Raw genomic sequence first — 15,622 nt, 5'->3', positions numbered from 1 at the left:
TCCCTGTTAAAATTCATCTTGTTTATTTTTGCCCAGTTCTCTAGTCTGTCAAGGTCATTTTGAAGTGTGATCCTGTCCTCTGGGGTGTTAGCCACCCCTCCCAGTTTGGTGTCATCTGCAAATTTGATCAGGATGCCCTTGAGTCCATCATCCAAGTCGTTGATAAAGATGTTGAATAAGACCGGGCCCAAGACAGAACCCTGTGGCACCCCACTAGTCACTCTTCTCCAGGATGAAGAGGAACCATTGATGAGCACCCTTTGGGTTCGGTCAGTCAGCCAGTTACAAATCCACTGAGTGGTAGCATAGTCAAGACCGCATTTTACCAGCTTCTTTACAAGAATATCATGGGGCACCTTGTCAAATGCCTTGCTGAAATCAAGGTAGGCTACATCCACTGCGTTCCCTTCATCTACCAGGCTTGTAATTCTGTCAAAAAACGAGATCAGGTTAGTCTGACATGACTTATTTTTCAGAAATCCATGCTGACTATTGGTGATCACAGCATTCCTTTGTAGGTGCTCACAGACTGTTTGCTTAATGATCTGCTCCAGAATCTTCCCTGCTATTGATGTCAGACTGACTGGGCGGTAATTATTTGGGTCCTCTCTTTTCCCCTTTTTGAAAATAGGGACAACATTTGCCCTCCTCCAGTCTGCCGGGACTTCGCCTGTTCTCCAGGAATTCTCAAAGATGACTGCCAGTGGTTCTGAGATCACATCTGCCAGTTCTTTTAATACTCTTGGATGCAGTTCATCTGGCCCTGGAGACTTGAATACATCTAAACTAGCCAAATATTCTTGTACTATCTCCTTAGTTATTCTGGGCTGTGTTTCCTTTGCTGAATCATTTGCTCCAAATTCTTCAGGTCGGGCATTGTTTTCTTTATCGGAGAAGACTGAGGCAAAGAAGGCATTGAGTAGTTCAGCCCTTTCTGTGTCCCCTGTTCGCATTTCACCATCTTCTCCTCTGAGTGACCCCATTGTTTCTTTGTTCTTCCTTTTGCTACGAACATACCCATAAAAGCCTTTTTTGTTGCTTTTAACCTCTCTAGCAAGCCTGAGTTCATTCTGTGCTTTAGCTTTTCTGACTTTGTGTCTACACGTGCTGGCTATTTGTTTGAATTCCTCTTTGGTGGTTTCCCCCCTTTTCCATTTTTTGTACACATCCTTTTTTAATCTTAATTCAGTTAAAAGTTCTTTAGATAGCCACCCTGGCTTCTTTAGGCACCTTCCATGTTTCCGTCTCATTGGTATTGCCTGACGTTGTGCTTTTAGTATCTCCCTCTTAACAAACTCCCAGCCATCATGAACTCCCTTTCCTTTTAGTATTGTTGTCCATGGGATCTCACCCAGCACTTCCCTAAGTTTTATGAAGTCGGCTTTCTTAAAGTCAAGAAATTGAGTCCTAGTATGCTTGGCTGCTCCTTTCCGCTGTATAGTAAACTTCAGAAGAGCATGATCACTCGCGCCTAATGATCCTTCCACTTCTACCCCACTAACCAGGTCATCAACATTGGTTAGGACCAGATCTAAAATGGCTGTTCCTCTTGTTGCTTCTCCCACTTTCTGGACAATGAAGTTGTCTGCAAGGCCAGTGAGGAATCTGTTTGACCTTATGCTCTTGGCTGAGTTTGACGTCCAACAAATATCCGGGTAATTGAAGTCCCCCATTACTACTATCTCCCTTCCTTTTGCATGCTTGGCCATCTGTTCCAGGAAGGCATCATCTATGTCCTCCGTTTGGCTTGGGGATCTATAGTAAACTCCCACAATGAGGTCTCTGTTATTCTTCTCTCCCTTAATTTTGACCCAAATACTCTCACTTTGGCTTTGAGGATCTAAATCTTGGATCTCTTCACAGGTATACACATCCCTGACATATAACGCCACTCCTCCTCCTTTCTTGTCTGGTCTGTTTCTCTGAAATAGATTGTATCCCCCCATTATTACATTCCAATCGTGGGACTTATCCCACCAGGTTTCAGTGATGCCTATTATGTCATATTTAGTTTGCTGTACCAAGAGCTCAAGCTCATCTTGTTTATTTCCCATGCTTTGCGCATTAGTGTACAGACATTGAAGTCCATTAATCATTCCCCCGTGTCTCTTATTTAAGGATTTTTTCCTCCCACCACTAGGTCCGTGTGCTGTTTTCTCCATTTGGTCTATGACATTTGGATGATCATCTTCATTAATTGATAGTGTCAGGGGTTCAGAAGCAGAGACGCAGAGAAGGGTGGAAACAGAGAGCGAGGGGGAGGAAGCCGAAGGGAGAATGAGTGATGATGACGACCCGAGATCTCCAAGCCTAAGCAGTGAGTCAGAGGACTCCCAAAAGGGAGCCCCAGTGAGCAGAGCAAGGGGGGGATCCGGGGGGACACCCCAGGAGGAAGGGAACAGAGGAGATTCAGAGAGCAGCAGCTGGAAGTCGGGACCCACGCTCATAACCGAGGGCGGCAGCAGCTGGAAGTCGGGACCCACGCTCAAGACTGAGAGCAGCAGGGAGGAAGGTAGCCAGGCATCGGGTTCCGGAGGCTGTCAGCAGGAGGGAGGGCACGAGTCAGGGGTGGTCACGCCCTCCTCAGAGAGCGAGGCAACGGTTAAGAGGAAAGTAGAGAGTTGGGCGCGCGCGCCAAGTTCAAATGCAGCGGAAGCTGGAGCAGTAAGCAGCCCGGAGAGTGAGCCAGGTCCTAAAGCCCGCCGCAAGGAGGCAGAAGGATCAGGGGGGTCAGCGTCAGAGGAGAGTAGAAGGGAGGAGGCCCAGGGGGGCAGAAGGACCCAGAGGCGTAGGGAGAGGCGAAGGAGGTGGAGCAAGGCTAGGGTATTAAGCTGGTGTGCAAGAGGCGGGGACTCAGACGGGTCTTCGCCGACCTAGAGCAGAAGGTGTAGAGCTGCACGCTGCAGTTCGGAAATGAAACCTGTAACTCAATAAAGACTCTTTTAAAGTGGACGCTGTGTGGCGTGGTCCTATGTGAGCTGGGACCTGGTAGCAGCTCTGACAGTAAGACCCGTCTCCTCAAAGCTTCAGAAACCTGAAACCTCGCAGCGGGAGCAGAAGCCGCTAGGGGAGGAAGAGGGGTGTCTGTAAGCGAGCTCACAAAGGTTAGCAAAATGACGGAAGAACAGAGGATCTCCGCGCTGCAAGAGGCAGTGACCCAGTTGTCCTCAGAGGTATTGGCTTCCAAGAAACGGGAGGAGGAGACTACAGCCGCCTACAGAGACCTACACGCCAGGTTTGAAATGCTTGTTAAGCAAGGGCAACCGGGACCCAGACCGGAGGGCGTGGGATTGGCACGGAGAGCAGGAGGGCTTGTGGCTCACTTCGATGGGACTTTGCAACAGTACCCTAATTTTAGAGCAGACGTAATGTGCGCACTGCAACTGCTGGCAAAAGACTTTAGAGATGAGGAAGAGAAGGTGGGGTTCATATTGTCCCATTTGCATGGGGATGCCAAAGCCTGGCTGCGCAATTTGTGGAGGGATAAAGATCCGGCGCTTCAGAATGCAGATGCCTTTATCAAAGCGATGGATGCGTGTTTTTTGTCTACTATTGATGTGGATCTTGCCAGACGGGAGATTCATGGACTAAAACAAGGGAGGGCGAGCGTCCGGCAGTATCACGCCCGATTTTTTGCGCTGGTCAGTGCTTTAGAATGGGATCGGGATTCGCCCCCTGTCAGAGACCTCTTCTGGGAGGGTCTAAGTTCAGCGGTTAAGGATGAAATTGCAAGGGGGGAGAGGCCCCGAAGCACGCAGGAGGTGGTCCAAAGGGCGCTGACTGTGGGGGTGAGGCTGGAAGAACGTCCATGGTGCAGAGATGAAGGACGTGGAGGGCGCGAAGCAGCGAGAAGTTTCTCTTTCGTTCCGAGGGAAGCAGCGCGTGCGCAATCCACACCTCCGCCAGGAGGGGGAGGAGAACCGATGGAGGTTGGAGGTGCAAGGGCTCAGTCAGCAGCCAGAGCCCTAGCACCGGCAGCAGTGAAAGCGAAGCCTCCTAGAGGGAACAGGAAGTGTTACATCTGCGAGGATCCAGGCCATTTGGCGAAGGAGTGTCCCCGGAGGCTCCACAAGCACACTGCAGCCTCAGCAATGGTGACTGCAGCAACGCAGCAAGGAGAACCACAGCAGGGAAACGACGATGTCTGGCTGGAGACAGAGGCACTGGGGCCCAGCCAGACGCATCTGTGAAGCAGTCCCCAGCAATCTTGCAACCCACGGATCCCCTCCCACCCAAACCAGTAGTGCAGCTCACAGCATCTCTCCAGCTACCCGACGGCGTCACTATCGAAGTGCCGCTTTCTGTGGATTCTGGAAGCAACGCAGACTTTATAGCGCAGAGCTTTGTGGAGCAGCACGCTATACAGCTATTGCCTGCCACTCTGCCCCTGCAAGTCGTCACAGTGGATGGCAGAGAGTTGCTAGGGGGGCAGGTGGTGAAGCAGACGCCACCGATGGTGATGCGCCTTGGCAACCACAGGGAAGTCATCAGTTTTAATGTCACCCAACTGTCGGACACGCCCATTGTGTTGGGCATGAGTTGGCTGGACAGGCACAGTCCGACACTGGCTTGGTACCAGAGACAACTGATCTTCGGCTCCTCTTATTGCGCAGAACACTGCATCCTGCCCCGACGGGAGGGAGAGGAGGAGGAATCACAACTGCAGTTGGGAACGTTGCAAGCGGTCCCCCACAAATACGCGAGCTTTTTGGAGGTCTTCTGCGAGAAGGAGGCAGACAAGCTACCCCCTCACCGGCCATATGACTGCAAGATTGACCTCCTACCGGGGGCGACGCTGCCGAAGGGGCGGCTATACTCCATGTCTGAAGATGAAATGCAGGAACTCAAGCAGTTCATCGAGCATAATCTGGAGCGTGGATTCATCAGAGAGTCCAAGGCAGTGGGGGGCAGTCCCGTTTTCTTCGTGAAAAAGAAAGACACGCCCCAAAAAAGACTAGTTGTGGACTACCGCCTTTTGAACCAGATGACCAAACCGTCTGATTACCCCATGCCCAGGATTGACGACCTCCTCGCGACGGTGCGCAAGGGACGCGTGTTTACCAAGTTGGACCTGCGAGGGGCGTACAATCTCATCCGCATGCGGGAGGGCGATGAGTGGAAGACGGCCATGTTCACACCGCTGGGCACCTACGAATACAGAGTTATGCCCTTTGGATTACAAAATGGCTCTCACTGTTTTCAAGCTTTTATGCATCACGTGTTGGAGGGACTCCTCTACAAGACATGCGTCTGCTTCCTGGATGACATCCTGATTTTCTCTGACTCGCAGCAAGCTCACGACCGAGACGTGAGGGAGGTGCTCAGCAGGTTGCAACAACATAGACTGTACGCCAAGCTGGAGAAGTGCCAGTTCGACACAACGGAGGTGGATTTCCTGGGATACAAGTTGTCGGACAAGGGGATTGCCATGGACAGCACCAAGGTTCGTGCGGTATTGGATTGGAAAAGCCCGCGCAACCGGAAGGAGGTCCAGCGGTTTGTCGGCTTCGCCAACTTCTATCGCAAGTTTATCAAGGGGTTCGCGATGCAGACGGCAGCAATTACGGACACGCTCAGCTCCAAAAAAAAGAAATTCATCTGGACGGAGCAGGCGGAACAGTCCTTTCAAGCGCTCAAGCATCTCTTCGCATCGGAGAAGCAACTGCTGCATATCGACCCCAGTAAACCGTTGAGGGTAGAGACAGACGCGTCAGACAGAGCCGTGGGAGCTGTCCTGCTGCAGCGAGACCCGCAGGGGGTGTGGCGGCCGGGAGCGTTCTACTCCAGAAAGCTCAGCAAGTCGGAGCAGAACTACACCATCTGGGACAGGGAGTTGCTGGCCATTCATGCAGCTTTCAAGGCGTGGAGGCACTTCCTAATCGGCGCCAAGCACACGGTGCAGGTCTGCACGGACCACAAGAATCTGGAGCACTGGCGCACGGCTCAGTTCCTGAACCAGAGGCAGATACGTTGGGCGGAGTTCTTTGCTGACTTCAATTTCCGAATAGAGTACGTCCCAGGCGACACCAACATCATGGCGGATGCACTGTCCCGAAAACCGCAATACCTAGAAGAGGTGACGCCAGCGGCGGCCATGCACATCTTCGCACCGACGGCGTGGGCGTGTGCCTCAGCTACAGTAGACCTGGATGCGGTGCGACGTGCATTGCGGGACGACTCATTCGCGCAAGACAAGATGGCGGAACTGCTCAGAGGCACGGCTACCACGGACGAGTTCCAGGTGCGGGACGGCTTGCTCCTACGCAAAGGGGCTGTCTATGTACCAGGAGACGACCTTCGCGCCAAGGTACTGCAACAGTTGCACGACGCACCCACGGCCGGTCACTTTGGCACAGAGAAAACGATGGAATTAGTCGCGAGAGACTTCTGGTGGCCCAGGCTGAGAGGAGAGGTCGCGGACTACGTCGCGAGGTGCGACACCTGCCAGAGGGCCAAGCCGGTACACAGACCACCGGCGGGACTGTTAGAACCGCTGCAAACACCGTTTGAACCGTGGGAGAGGGTGGCCCTGGACTTTGTGACGGATTTACCCAGCTCGAGAGGCAAGACAGCTGTGCTAGTGGTGGTGGACTTGTTCACCAAGATGGCACATTTCATTCCGTGTGCGAAGGTGGCCACGGCGGAACAAACCGCCAAACTGTTCATAGATCACGTGTTCAAAGTGCATGGCCTGCCACGGTCTATCCTGTCCGACCGCGGACGCCAGTTCATCTCGTCTTTCTGGCAGAAGCTGATGGGTTTTCTAAATGTCAAGGTCAATCTGGCATCAGCAAGACACCCGCAGACCAACGGGCAAGCAGAGAGGGTCAATGCCATCATGCAGCAGTACCTGAGATGCTATGCCAATCAACAGCCTGCGACGTGGGTGGATTACCTGCCGCTAGCCGAGTTCGCTTACAACAACACGAAGCACGTGTCCACAGGAGTGACGCCATTCTTTGCCAACAATGGGAGGAATCCCAGAACCTTCCCGGGACTGGAGAGAGTGGGGGAAGGAGAACCACAGACGGCGGACGCGTTCGCGTCAGAGCTGCAGGCGGTCCACGATCAACTCAGACGGCAGCTGGAGCTGGCTAAGCACGCCTACAAGGTGCAAGCTGACAAGCACAGGCGGGTTGGCGAAGTGATCCAAGTGGGAGACTGGGTCTGGTTGGCAGCCCACGCAGTGCCGACCAGGTCGCTTGCCAAGAAGAAGTTGGGGCACAAGCAGATCGGTCCGTACCAAGTCGAAGCGCAGATCAACCCGGTAGCCTTCCGACTGGCGCTGCCGGAGGGTTCCAGAATGCATCCGGTGTTCCACAGGTCGGTGCTCACTCCCTACAAGGCACCTCACAGGTTCCAGGAGCCAGGGACGGCGCCAAGTCCGCTCCGGGAACGGACGGAGACGCGGGAGGTGAAGCACCAGGACCACATCAACGAGGTCACGGAGATTTTGGACTCCAGATGGGGGGAAGAGGGAGTCGAATACCTCTTAGCCAGAGAGGGCACCCGGGCCAGCGCCAATAGCTGGGTACCAGACTACGCTTTGGAGGAACCCCTGCTCAAGGACGAGTTTCATGCCCTCTTCCCACACAAACCCATGCCAGCGAGCTTCTTCGACGACTGGTTGTTCACACCCACACTTTCTTCCAGCACGTTCCATGGATTCGACTCAGAAGGGGAACCCGCACGGAGCACCCGTTCCCCAGAAGGTTCACCGGCAGGTTCGGCATCAGGCAACTCGTATTGGTGGGACGATCGACCAGAGGAGCGATGGCGCAGGAAGTGGCTGGAGATGCCAGGTCGAGCGACCGACGCAGAGACTGACATGGACGTGTTCGGGGAGGACCTCGGGTTCGAGCACGGCGGTACAGAGATGGAAGAGCAACAAGTCAACGTCGACGACCGCGAGGGGGAAGACTCGGAGGTCTTCAGTTGGCGGCCACCCACGGGGAGCGACCTGTATCCAGCATTCCCTCCCATGATGATGGAGCGCCCAGCACCCACACCTGACAGCGGGGAGGGGGGAAGGGGGGGCTTCGAGGGGGGGATGGATGTCAGGGGTTCAGAAGCAGAGACGCAGAGAAGGGTGGAAACAGAGAGCGAGGGGGAGGAAGCCGAAGGGAGAATGAGTGATGATGACGACCCGAGATCTCCAAGCCTAAGCAGTGAGTCAGAGGACTCCCAAAAGGGAGCCCCAGTGAGCAGAGCAAGGGGGGGATCCGGGGGGACACCCCAGGAGGAAGGGAACAGAGGAGATTCAGAGAGCAGCAGCTGGAAGTCGGGACCCACGCTCATAACCGAGGGCGGCAGCAGCTGGAAGTCGGGACCCACGCTCAAGACTGAGAGCAGCAGGGAGGAAGGTAGCCAGGCATCGGGTTCCGGAGGCTGTCAGCAGGAGGGAGGGCACGAGTCAGGGGTGGTCACGCCCTCCTCAGAGAGCGAGGCAACGGTTAAGAGGAAAGTAGAGAGTTGGGCGCGCGCGCCAAGTTCAAATGCAGCGGAAGCTGGAGCAGTAAGCAGCCCGGAGAGTGAGCCAGGTCCTAAAGCCCGCCGCAAGGAGGCAGAAGGATCAGGGGGGTCAGCGTCAGAGGAGAGTAGAAGGGAGGAGGCCCAGGGGGGCAGAAGGACCCAGAGGCGTAGGGAGAGGCGAAGGAGGTGGAGCAAGGCTAGGGTATTAAGCTGGTGTGCAAGAGGCGGGGACTCAGACGGGTCTTCGCCGACCTAGAGCAGAAGGTGTAGAGCTGCACGCTGCAGTTCGGAAATGAAACCTGTAACTCAATAAAGACTCTTTTAAAGTGGACGCTGTGTGGCGTGGTCCTATGTGAGCTGGGACCTGGTAGCAGCTCTGACAGATAGACTCCTACCTTCAGGAGCACTGTCTCCCTCCCCCACATTAGTCAGTTTAAAGCCCTCCTGATGAGGTTTCTGAGATTTTTGGCAAAAACATTTCTCCCAACCGTTGTGAGGTGCAGCCCATCACTTGCCAGAAGTCCATCTTCAAGAAACTGCAGTCCGTGATCTAAGAATCCAAACCGTTCCTGTTTACACCATTTGCGAAGCCAGCTGTTCACTTCCACTATTTTCCCCTCTCTCCCTGGGCCACGTCGTTCAACTGGGAGGACAGATGAGATGACAATTTGTGCATTTAGTTGCTTCAATTTCCTGCCGAGAGCCTCGTAGTCTCTTTTGATCTTCTGGAGGCTATTGCTTACATCCTTTTATATATTTGAACATGGCTATCATATCACCCCTTAACCTCCTCTTCTCCAGGCTAAACATGCCCAGCTCCCTTAGCCGTTCCTCATAAGGCATTGTTTCCAGGCCTTTGACCATTTTGGTTGCCCTCCTTTGGACACGTTCCAGTTTGTCAGTGTCCTTCTTGAATTGTGGTGCCCAGAACTGGACACAGTACTCCAGGTGTGGTCTGACCAGAGCAGAATACAGTGGCACTATTACTTCCCTTGATCTAGATGCTATACTCCTATTGATGCAGCCCAGAATTGCATTGGCTTTTTTAGCTGCCGCGTCACACTGTTGGCTCATGTCAAGTTTGTGGTCAACCAAGACTCCTAGATCCTTTTCACATGTACTGCTCTCAAGCCAGGTGTCCCCCATCTTGTATTTGTGCCTCTCATTTTTTTTGCCCAAGTGCAATACTTTACATTTCTCCCTGTTAAAATTCATCTTGTTTGTTTTTGCCCAGTTCTCTAATCTGTCAAGGTCGTTTTGAAGTGTGATCCTGTCCTCTGGGGTGTTAGCCACCCCTCCCAGTTTGGTGTCATCTGCAAATTTGATCAGGATGCCCTTGAGTCCATCATCCAAGTCGTTGATAAAGATGTTGAATAAGACCGGGCCCAAGACAGAACCCTGTGGCACCCCACTAGTCGCTCTTCTCCAGGATGAAGAGGAACCATTGATGAGCACCCTTTGGGTTCGGTCAGTCAGCCAGTTACAAATCCACTGAGTGGTAGCATAGTCAAGACCGCATTTTACCAGCTTCTTTACAAGAATATCATGAGGCACCTTGTCAAATGCCTTGCTGAAATCAAGGTAGGCTACATCCACTGCGTTCCCTTCATCTACCAGGCTTGTAATTCTGTCAAAAAACGAGATCAGGTTAGTCTGACATGACTTATTTTTCAGAAATCCATGCTGACTATTGGTGATCACAGCATTCCTTTGTAGGTGCTCACAGACTGTTTGCTTAATGATCTGCTCCAGAATCTTCCCTGCTATTGATGTCAGACTGACTGGGCGGTAATTATTTGGGTCCTCTCTTTTCCCCTTTTTGAAAATAGGGACAACATTTGCCCTCCTCCAGTCTGCCGGGACTTCGCCTGTTCTCCAGGAATTCTCAAAGATGACTGCCAGTGGTTCTGAGATCACATCTGCCAGTTCTTTTAATACTCTTGGATGCAGTTCATCTGGCCCTGGAGACTTGAATACATCTAAACTAGCCAAATATTCTTGTACTATCTCCTTAGTTATTCTGGGCTGTGTTTCCTTTGCTGAATCATTTGCTCCAAATTCTTCAGGTCGGGCATTGTTTTCTTTATTGGAGAAGACTGAGGCAAAGAAGGCATTGAGGAGTTCAGCCCTTTCTGTGTCCCCTGTTTGCATTTCACCATCTTCTCCTCTGAGTGACCCCACTGTTTCTTTGTTCTTCCTTTTGCTACGAACATACCCATAAAAGCCTTTTTTGTTGCTTTTAACCTCTCTAGCAAGCCTGAGTTCATTCTGTGCTTTAGCTTTTCTGACTTTGTGTCTACACGTGCTGGCTATTTGTTTGAATTCCTCTTTGGTGGTTTCCCCCCTTTTCCATTTTTTGTACACATCCTTTTTTAATCTTAATTCAGTTAAAAGTTCTTTAGATAGCCACCCTGGCGTCTTTAGGCACCTTCCATGTTTCCGTCTCATTGGTATTGCCTGACGTTGTGCTTTTAGTATCTCCCTCTTAACAAACTCCCAGCCATCATGAACTCCCTTTCCTTTTAGTATTGCTGTCCATGGGATCTCACCCAGCACTTCCCTAAGTTTTATGAAGTCGGCTTTCTTAAAGTCAAGAAATTGAGCCCTAGTATGCTTGGCTGCTTCTTTCCGCTGTATAGTAAACTTCAGAAGAGCATGATCACTCGCGCCTAATGATCCTTCCACATCTACCCCACTAACCAGGTCATCAACATTGGTTAGGACCAGATCTAAAATGGCTGTTCCTCTTGTTGCTTCTCCCACTTTCTGGACAATGAAGTTGTCTGCAAGGCCAGTGAGGAATCTGTTTGACCTTATGCTCTTGGCTGAGTTTGACGTCCAACAAATATCCGGGTAATTGAAGTCCCCCATTACTACTATCTCCCTTCCTTTTGCATGCTTGGCCATCTGTTCCAGGAAGGCATCATCTATGTCCTCCGTTTGGCTTGGGGATCTATAGTAAACTCCCACAATGAGGTCTCTGTTATTCTTCTCTCCCTTAATTTTGACCCAAATGCTCTCACTTTGGCTTTGAGGTTCTAAATCTTGGATCTCTTCACAGGTATACACATCCCTGACATATAACGCCACTCCTCCTCCTTTCTTGTCTGGTCTGTTTCTCTGAAATAGATTGTATCCCCCCATTTTTACATTCCAATCGTGGGACTTATCCCACCAGGTTTCAGTGATGCCTATTATGTCATATTTAGTTTGCTGTACCAAGAGCTCAAGCTCATCTTGTTTATTTCCCATGCTTTGCGCATTAGTGTACAGACATTGAAGTCCATTAATCATTCCCCCGTGTCTCTTATTTAAGGATTTTTTCCTCCCACCACTAGGTCCACATGCTGTTTGCTCCATTTGGTCTATGACATTTGGATGATCAGCTTCAATAATTGATAGACTCCTACCTTCAGGAGCACTATCTCCCTCCCCCACATTAGTCAGTTTAAAGCCCTCCTGATGAGGTTTCTGAGATTTTTGGCAAAAACATTTCTCCCAACCGTTGTGAGGTGCAGCCCATCACTTGCCAGAAGTCCATCTTCAAGAAACTGCAGTCCGTGATCTAAGAATCCAAACCGTTCCTGTTTACACCATTTGCGAAGCCAGCTGTTCACTTCCACTATTTTCCCCTCTCTCCCTGGGCCACGTCGTTCAACTGGGAGGACAGACGAGATGACAATTTGTGCATTTAGTTGCTTCAATTTCCTGCCGAGAGCCTCGTAGTCTCTTTTGATCTTCTGGAGGCTATTGCTTGCAGTGTCATTGGTTCCCACATGAACCAAGAGGAAGGGGTATTTGTCAGTGGGTTTTATGATTCCTTGCAGTCGTTCAGTTACATCTTGGATCTTAGCCCCAGGGAGACAGCACACTTCCCGAGACATCTTGTCAGGCCCACAGATCACTGCTTCTGTTCCCCTCAGTAGGGAATCCCCTATCACCACTACACGCCTCCTCTTGGGTTTGGTCGGGGTTCTTCCGTGAGCTGTCCGTTCCAAGGTCGCCTGCACATTCCCTGAGGACTGACTTTGCTGCTCGTCTTCATATACCTGATCGACTGTAATGAGGGAGAGATCCTCAAATGGAGTCTGCTCTTCGTCTTCCATGCTAGGGGAAAGGACCTCAAAGCGATTGTGTATTTCTAAACAATCAGAGTGAACCCTGGGCCTCCTACTTCTTTGAGTCACGTTTCTCCATATATCTGGCTCCTGAGTTGGTGAACTAGCCTCCTTCTCAGGGGAGTCCCCTGTCTCCTCCTTGGTGGGGACGGTGTGCTCTGTTGCTTCCAAGAAGAGCTCCAGCTCTCTAATTCTTTGGAGCGTAGCTACACGTTCCTCCAGTTGCTGGACCTTGTCTTTTAAAAGGGCAATCAACATGCAATTGCTGCAGGTAAAGCTGCCTGCAACCTTTGGCAAGATGGCAAACATTGCGCAGGAATCGCAGGCGACTGCAGCTGTTCCCTCCCCTTCCATCTTGAGATTGTGTCTCCTTGATTGTGCTGGCCTCCATCAGGGCAGCTCTGGCAGAGCAGCTCTCCAAGGAAAGATGCATGGTGGCTCATCCCCACCCCCTCCGTGGCACTCTGAGCCCCAATGGATCTGTGTCCCACTGCCCCAGTCCAAGACTCTCACCTCTGCCTTTGCCTGCAGAGGAATAAAAGCCAGGGGTGAAATGCCCCAAGCCCACTGAGGCGAGCCCCAACCCAGGGACTGTGCAAGAAGGAAGACGGCCAAGACTACTCCTTGTTGGCTCCTCTCCCCCTTCCTCTCAATGAGGCTTTGGGGGAAGGGCATCTCTGAGGACTTGCCTTCCTCACTGGGGCACCTGCCTCCCCCTCACCTGCAGTTGTGACGCTGGGATTGGCAGTCCAGAGGGTAACACCCAAGTAGGACCAAAAGCAGAAAAAAGACAAAACTTCTCCCGTTGGGAAGCTGGCAGTAAAGTTAAGTTTCCCCAGAAAAATTGCAGAATGAAGGAGAATAACAGAACCCTGAAAACAGAAGCTGCAGAGGGATAACCCTTGGCATGAGAGTTTCTCAATGCTCCTTGTTGTGGTTCTGGTTCATACATAAACTACTTATGCTGCAAATTACCATCATTAATGGAATTGATCTGTGCAAGACCGAGGTTGCCTAAGGCAAAACACCTGCCTGTCCCTGTAATTTGCAGGCGCCCCAAATGTGGTTTGTGCATCATGCTCCCCTTCCAGTTTATTTTCTTGCTCTCTGGCTCCCTGGTTTCCAAGATGCCTGGTGAGGCCAGAAAGCAGAGGTTATTCCTCATTCCGCTTTCTCCTGGAGGGGTTTCTGAGTCCAAGTTGTATTTCATAGGAGTACAACGAAGACAGGAGATGGAACAGGACTGCAAATGTGGAAAGGGTGTTTAGGCTGGAACCCCTTTGTGGTTGAATGTTAGATAAACTGAGCATTTCACTAGTGATGCGCTGGACCAGTCTTTCTGAAAACATGCCCTGTGGGAGATGCAGCAGAAATCTTGGGTGACAAAATATAGTGAAATAGCTCTAAGCACATGGTCTGAGCTGATTGTGAGCAAGCTCTGTCCCATTCTATCTCAGTGAGTTCTCATGACTGAACAAAGGAGGAAACTTCCTTCCAGGTGAGGGGGGTGAGCTAGATGAGTCTAGGAATACAATTCTCTGGTCTTAACCATTTCATGCATTGTGCACTAAGCTTGACTACAATTTCCCACAACTTGCTCAGGGTAGTTGAAACAAAGACTGTGAGGAACTCTCCAAACTGAGAGGATGTTCCCAATAACAGCTTGGCATGCAGTGAGGTCACCCCTCCTCCTGGCTACACTGAAGCACAGAGCAGTTGTTTGCACCAGAGAGGGGGTGGGGTGGGGATGTCTTTACCCAATGAAGCACATGACCCTTTTGGACACACCCCCATCCCCTTCCATCTTTGCCTGCGCCACTGCTGTTCATGTCACCACTTGCTCCTCATCCAGTTTCCTAATTGGACAGAAACTGATTTGAGAGAAAATGCATCAAAGAGCAGGATTTGCCAGGAACCTACAGAATTGATACAGCTTGTGGCAAACAGCGCATGGATGCAGCTTCGGAAATGAAGTAGGAATGCCCTGGATGGGAATGGGGAGGAAAGGGGCAAGGGCAATTCAATGCAAACAAGTTTTTCTTTTTTTAAAATAGATGTTATTAAAGTCTGAAAACAAATTCAAAGGTCAACATAAAAGATAAAAAACTAATCTAAACAAAAGCACAAACAAAAAAGGAAAGAAATAAAGTAAAGAAAATGATAACTTCTGATTCTTTGTCTGTCAGCTATATATAGAAAATTTGTCAGGGGTTCAGGAGCAGAGGCGAGGGCAAGGGAGGAAACAGAGAGCGAGGGGGAGGAGGCAGAAGAAAAGATGAGTGATGACGACGGACCCGAGATCTCCGAGTCTTTCCAGTGAATCAGAAGATTCACAGGAAGGAGCGCCAGTGGCCAGAGCAAGGGGGGAGCTTAGGGGAGCACCCCAGGAAGAAGGGTCCAGAGGGGGCTCAGAGGGGAGCAGTTGGAAATCGGGACAAGCGTCACCAACAGAACGTAGTGGAGAGGAAGGGCGCCAGGTACCGAGCTCTGGCAGCTCGCAGCAGGAGGGAGGGCACGAGTCAGGAGTGGCCACACCTCCATCGGGGAGCGAGGAAACGGTCAGGCGGCAAGTGGAAGGTTGGGCGCGCACGCCAAGTTCAAATACACAGGAAGGTGGAGCAGTAAGCAGCCCGGAAAGGGAGCCAGGTCCTAAAGCCTGACGCAAGGAGACAGAAGGGTCCGGGGGGGTCAGCGTCAGAAGCGTCCAGAAAGGAAGAGACCACGGGGGGCAGAGGGACCCAGAGAAGAACGGTCAGGCGGAAAAGGTGGAGTAAGGCTAGGGTATTTAGCTGGTGTACAGGGGGCGGAGACTCAGACGGAGCTTCGCCGGTCTAACCCATAAGACGTAGAGCTGCACGCAGCAGCTTGAGAATGGAAACTGTAATTCAATAAAGACTTTTACTAAGTAACCGCTGGCTAGCGTGATCCTCTGTGAGCTAGGATCTTGAAGCAGCTCTGACAAAATTGTTCAAAGAATCCATTCCAAAATAGTTCCCAGAATTCCACCAATATCATTTTCAATCCTCAATATT

Source organism: Podarcis vaucheri (assembly GCF_965113315.1).
Source record: "Podarcis vaucheri genome assembly, chromosome: 6".
NCBI classification, from domain to species: domain Eukaryota; kingdom Metazoa; phylum Chordata; class Lepidosauria; order Squamata; family Lacertidae; genus Podarcis; species Podarcis vaucheri.
Note: the sequence above shows the minus strand (reverse complement) of the source record.